Below are 6,152 nucleotides of genomic sequence, written 5' to 3' on the forward strand. Positions count from 1 at the left end.
TCAGTCTCTAACTCCCTGTCTCTTGGCCTTGATGTGAGGCCTCCCATCCTGATAATAAAAGTTACTGATGCGGGGCTTTAGGACCATGCTGTGTAATTAACATACTGGTATAGCACGAGGAATGCACCAAGCAGGGATAGGTGGTAGATAAGACAAGGGTTTGTTTACTGGCTAAGGTTTCTGATGCACGAGGGCAACATGCTTTGCTAAAAAGTATATAACCTTTGTATAATCTGTATTCGGGGTCCCCTCCTGGGTAGCAGGGGGGACATCACGCTCGAGCGTAATAAACTTAGTGTCTTTTGGGAACTCTGCAGCTGTGGGCTTTGTTTATGTGCCTCAGCCTAGATTCGAACTGTGCGTGTCCTACCAGGCGTAATTCGCAGCAGTGGTGTGCGTGTCCTACCAGGCGTAATTCGTAACACTCTGCTAGCTTCAGAATCCCACAGCCTCGCTCGACTGGACAGGTGCCTGCTCCTGGGAGCCGGACTCCAGGCCTGTGCTGACCATTCGCCCCCACATCTGCAATAGCCCCTCCGGGAGCTCTTCAGCTTAGGAGCATCCCCACCTCCCGCTGAGCTCCGGGAGCCTCCCGAGGACCAGGTGCTCCTTAGCCAATTAGCTGCCGGCCACCTAGGTGGTTAATTACCTACAGGTGAGTCCAGCTGGGTTCACTCTGGTGCAGCATTGGGATGGACTCACGGTCCTGGAGCACCTCCTGGTGGCCAGATCAAGCATGGCAGCCCCATAACCACTGGTGGGCCACGCAAGAGTTCCAGCCCAGCCCAGTGGGACGAACCCTCTGCTACCCTCCCTGGGCTCAGGCCGCTTTTGCCCTGCCTCAGGCGTTTCCTTGAGCCCAGCTGCCCGCTCCTTTCTGCTCCAGGTCCCACTGTGGGTCTTTCCAGAGAGCAGAAACTCTTGATTAGCTAGTTACTTCCTTGGCCTCCTCCTACTCCACCTTGAAGGTCAACATCAACTCTCCCCCTGCACCCTGCAGCTCTTTATAGAGCACCCATGACCCGGCCCCAGCTGGAGCTCATCACTGAGCAGGCCTCCAGCCTTTAAAGGGGGCAGGACCATTGCTCCCTCTTGGGGGAGATGTTGGTAGCAAATGGTGGGGTAGGAGGAGAGGAAGAGTGTTGTATGCAGGGGAGAGTGCCGGCAGCCACGGGCTTGGGGTCCCGACGTCCACACCAGAGATCCACACTTGTGTCACGTTGTGGGTCTGGAGCAAGGGTCGGAGTCCGAGTCCCAGTCAAGGCCGCGAGTTCAGGAGCAGAGTCGGCCATGGTAGCCACATTGTTGTCATGACACTTTCTTGGAGGGACCCCCTGTGGGCCGGTAGGGGGGTCAGGGGCCAATCGGGAGCCTCCCAGGGGGCTACCAGTTGGGTCTCTGGGGCAGGGCTTTCCATAGTGGGTCATGGGGAGGGGGAGGGATCCCCATGCTGCCAAGGGGTGGGGTGGGGTGGTGACAGAGCCCCTCTGAGGCCCACTGGGTGGAATGGGGCAGTGGGCCGTGCAAATGCTGGGTGGGGGGAAAAACTTGGGGGCAGTCACTGGTGGGCCATGTCCCTCAGGGGCGGAGCGGGGCAGGTGCTGGTGGGGGCTTCCGGGTGAGGCGTGGGAGAGGCCGGCGAGGAAGGGGGCTGATGGGTGACTCTTCTCTGCTGGCTCTGCCCTTGAGAAGTCCTCCCCCCGCCGCCCGCCCCCCAAGAGCCTCCCTCCTGGTCACCGTCATCCTTGTGTTAGTGGGAGGCCCAGACGCTGCTGATATTGCTGGAGGAGGAAGAGAACTGATCAGGGAGGGGAGTGGTGTCTAGTGGTTAAAGCGTGGGTGGGGGCTGGGAGCCAGGACTCCTGGGTTCTCTCCATGGCTCTGGGAGGGGAGTGGGGTCGAGACCTCCCCTGGGGGGAGCCAGGGAGCAGTGTGGGGGGAGGCAGTTCAGACACATGGTACCATTGATGCCCCCTACATGCTCTCAGCCCCCTCCAGGTCTGCAGGCTGCCTTTGATTCCACCAGCCCAGCTCGTGTGGGCACCCCCCGGCCGGTAGCTGGGGTGGGGGGGAGTGGGGTAGGCATGGGAGGGGGGTGACTCCGGATTAAGCCTTGGAGCTGAGCCCGGATTCAGGCCCCAGTCCCCTCACAGGCTGGGGGGACTCCGGCTTTGCCGCCCCAGGTGCCAGCTGCTGTTTGTTCCCCCGTCTGGCATGGCTCTGCCCAGCCTGGCCACTTCCTGCCGCGCTCTGCGAACACCAGGTGACTCAGCCGCTGGCACGATGCCCGAGTGGGTCCTGCCCTGCAGGGCGCAGCCACTCCTGGGTCAGGGGGGCAGGTGTCTGGGGGGGGCAGGTCTGGGAACAGCTGGGTGGGGGGTGGCTACACAGGTGTGGGGGGATGGGTGGATAGAGGGAAGCAGGGATGTGGGGGGAAGAGGGATGTGGGGGGATGGAGAGATGTAGGGGGTGGGTGGATAGAGGAGTGGTGGGATAGAGGGGCGGAGGGAAGCAGGGATGTGGGGGGATGGGAGAAGGAGGGGGATGGGTGGATAGAGAGGTTGCGGGATAGAGGGAAGCAGGGATGCAGGGGGAAAGAGGGATTCAGGGGGATGGAGAGATGTGGGGGGATGGATGGATAGAGGAGTGGAGGAAGATGGAGGGGATAGAGAGGTGTGGGGGGAGGGGGGGATGGGTGGATAGAGGGGTGGCGGGATAGAGGGAGGCAGAGATGTGGGGGGAAAGAGGGATGTGGGGGGATGGATGGATAGAGGGGTGGCGGGATAGAGGGGTGGAGGGAAGCAGGGATGTGGGGGGATAGAGGGGTGGAGGGAAGCAGGGGGGATAGGGACACAGGTGGGGGGTGACAAGATCCTTTCTGAGCCATTTGTAACACACAGAGCGGGGGGGGGGGGGAGATAAATCTCTGCATTAAGCATCTTCCCGTAACTTCCATGACTTTGTGTTACGTCTCTATTTTCACACAACTTTGTATCAGATCCTTATGTAGAAAACGTTGAATTGAGCCCTGGTCTAATGTCTTTTCTCTGGGAGTAGAATAAGTTCCCCCCCCCCCCCCCGCCCCGTTAATCAATGGCCCTGTTGAATGACCGAGGCTGGAAGGCAGCGCCTCCGGCCCTGGAAGCGGGACCCCGGGCAATGAGCCGTGTCAAGCGGGCTCACTGAAGAAGAGCGGACACACGGGCGGCCTTGGGGGTGAGGAGCCGGCCCCTTCTCTGGGGACACCCTCTTTGCAGCATTGGGACGACCCCCAGAAGGAGGCGCCACAGGGGGCCAAGGGACCCAGACTTTGACTCTGGGACAGATTCGCATGAGAGGGAAGCAGCGAGAAACGTGGGGCGTCTTGCAGGGGACCCCCCCCTCGTCCCGGCTCCAGCCCTCCCGCGTCTCACGCCTCTGGCCAGGGACGGTAAGGGGGGCAACTAGTTGGTAACAACAAGATGGCGTGTGTGTGTGTAATGTCGATCGTACGCTTACGATACGGGGTTGGTTGATTCAGGTATTACCAAGAAACGCGGCGCGGCGCCTTATCCCCCCGAACAGATCCCGTGCGGTACTTTAAGTACAACAGGGATCCAGCCGCGTCCCTCCCTCCTGTCCGGCTTCCTCTGTTCTGTGCCTCTGGCGCCCCATAACCAGCCGGGCTTCTCCCCTGAGCCCTCCACAGCCCCTAGGCCAGACTCCGGTGCCTGCCCTCCGGCGCCACCTTAACCAGGCTGCAGCACCCCCAGCGCCACCTTAACCAGGCTCCGGTGCCCGCCCCGGTTTCCTGAGCCGCTCTCGTCCAATGCCTTTCTAAAGTGACGGGCTCTCTCCAGCTCCTCTTAAAGGGCCAGCCCCCGCCCCCCCCCCCCCCCCGCCGAGCCACACCCGGCCCCACGCCCTGCCCCGTCGGCTGCCAGCTTTGACAGTCGCTTGACAGCCGGAGCCGTCTGGGGGGTTCTCCGGGGCCATGGACTCCTCTGGCGGCAACCCGGGGTGCATGGGGCAATGCACCAGCTTCCTCCGCTCCCACAAGGGCACTGTCCTGGCGCTGGAGATTGTGAGTTATCCGGGGGCTGGGGGCACGGAGCTGGGGGGGGGTCCCGTGGAGCACGGACGAAGGAGGAGCCCATGGGTGTCAGCTGCACGTGTCAGGTCTGACATGCTACCCACAGAGGCAGAAACAGGGTCCTGACCCGGTCTGTCCACACCCGCTGCTTGAACCCAACAGACCCTGCCCAGAGCCAGGGAGAGAACCCAGGAGTCCTGCCTCCCAGTCGCCCCTGCCCTGCTCTAACCACTAGACCCCACTTCCCGCCCAGAGCCAGGAGAGAACCCAGGCATCCTGGCTCACACTCTCTGTGTGGTGTGTGTGTGTGTATCTGTGTGTGATTTCTGGGGGGTTACCGCCCTGTTGGAGATGAATCAGCTGCAGCCCATGAAGGGTTAACACCTGCAGAGCTGGGGTGTGCCTCCCGCCAACAGAGTGGAGGGAACTGAGATTCAAACAGGGCTGGCACCCCAAAGCGGGGGGGGGAGGGGGGCTGGGAGCTGGGACTCCTGGGTTCTCTCCCTGGCTCTGGGAAGAGAGTGGGGTCTGGTGGTTAGAGCAGGGGGGGCTGGGAGCTGGGACTCCTGGGTTCTCTCCCTGGCTCTGGGAGGGGAGTGGGGTCTGGTGGTTGGAGCAGGGGGGGCTGGGAGCTGGGACTCCTGAGTTCTCTCCCTGGCTCTGGGAAGGGAGTGGGGTCTGGTGGTTAGAGCAGGGGGAGCTGGGACTCCTGGGTTCTCTCCCTGGCTCCAGGAGGGCAGTGGGGTCTGGTGGTTAGAGCAGGGGGGGCTGGGAGCCCGGACTCCTGGGTTCTCTCCCTGGCTCTGGGAGGGGAGTGAGGGCTAGTGGTTAGAGCAGGGTGGGGGAAAGCCAGAACTCCTGGGGCCTATCCTAGTTCCTCCCTGTCCTCCATTATTTCGACACCCCAGAGGCTCCCTGCAGTTTGTGTCCCGCTGGGCCTCCCAGGGCCATGTTCCTGGGTGTGGCTGTCCCAGACAGGGCTCTGTGTGTGTGTGTGTGTGTGTGTGTCCGTCCCTGTTGGAGAGGCTGAGCCCTGCACTGTTGTGTGAGTGCTGGGGTTAGAGAGAGAACATCTGTGTGTGTCTGTGTGTGTGTCTGTGCGACAGGGCGTGGACGCCATGCGGCTGGAAGGGCGCGGGGTGTGTGTGTGTGTGTGTGTGTGTGTATCTAGCCGTGTGCTGGTGTATGCACATTCGGGGTGGGGCCTGTCTCGTGCGGCTGTGGGCGTGTGAGTGTTTGTATTGTGGAAGGGGGGGTGCAGGGAGTGTCCCCATCGCTGCAGAGATGGGAGGAGGGGGGGTTAGTGTCTTGTTAGGATGGGAGGGGTACAATGGGGGGGTGAGATTATAATCCTGACTCCACCCCACCCCGTGCCCCTCAGATCTGGCAGTGCCCATGGGCAGGAAAGAGGATTCCCTGCCCCCCACCCTCTGCACCTCACCCAGAATCAATTAACCACCCAGCCACCCTGTCCAGCTCTTGCAAAGGGAGAAATGAGCAGAGGAGAGAACCCAGGCGTCCTGGCTCCCAGCACCCCCCTGCTCTAACCACCAGACCCCACTCCCCCCCCAGAGCCAGGGAGAGAACCCAGGAGTCCTGGCTCCCAGCCCCACCGCACTAATCACCAGACCCCACTTCCCTCCCAGAGCCAGGGAGAGAACCCAGGAGTCCTGGCTCCTAGCCGCCCCCCCCCCCCGCACTAATCACTAGACCCCACTCCCCTTGCTTTCCTTCTTAAAGGGGCAGGGATCCTTTAAGGCTCGGGGCATGTTCTCCGGGGAAGGAGAAGGGGCGTTTATGGGGTGGGAGTGGGAGCAGCAGGTCCCGGCAGGACCGAGGTGCGGTGGGGTGGGGAACATCCAGCCAGTTCCGCGCCCTGTCCAGACCTGTCTCCTCGTGCCTCGCTTTCCCCACCCCTGCACTGCTGGGGCACCGCCTCCCTGCCACGGCGGGCTGGCCCGTTAGGTGCTTGCCGGGGGAGGGACGCCCCGTCCCTTTAGGATTTATCACCCCCACGACCCCTCTGCCTGGTGCAGGTGCCATCCCAGTGACATCCCCCATCACCTCCGCCTGCAGCGGG

The sequence above is a fragment of the Chelonia mydas genome, chromosome 23 (genome assembly GCF_015237465.2).
Source record: "Chelonia mydas isolate rCheMyd1 chromosome 23, rCheMyd1.pri.v2, whole genome shotgun sequence".
In the NCBI taxonomy this organism is placed as follows: domain Eukaryota; kingdom Metazoa; phylum Chordata; order Testudines; family Cheloniidae; genus Chelonia; species Chelonia mydas.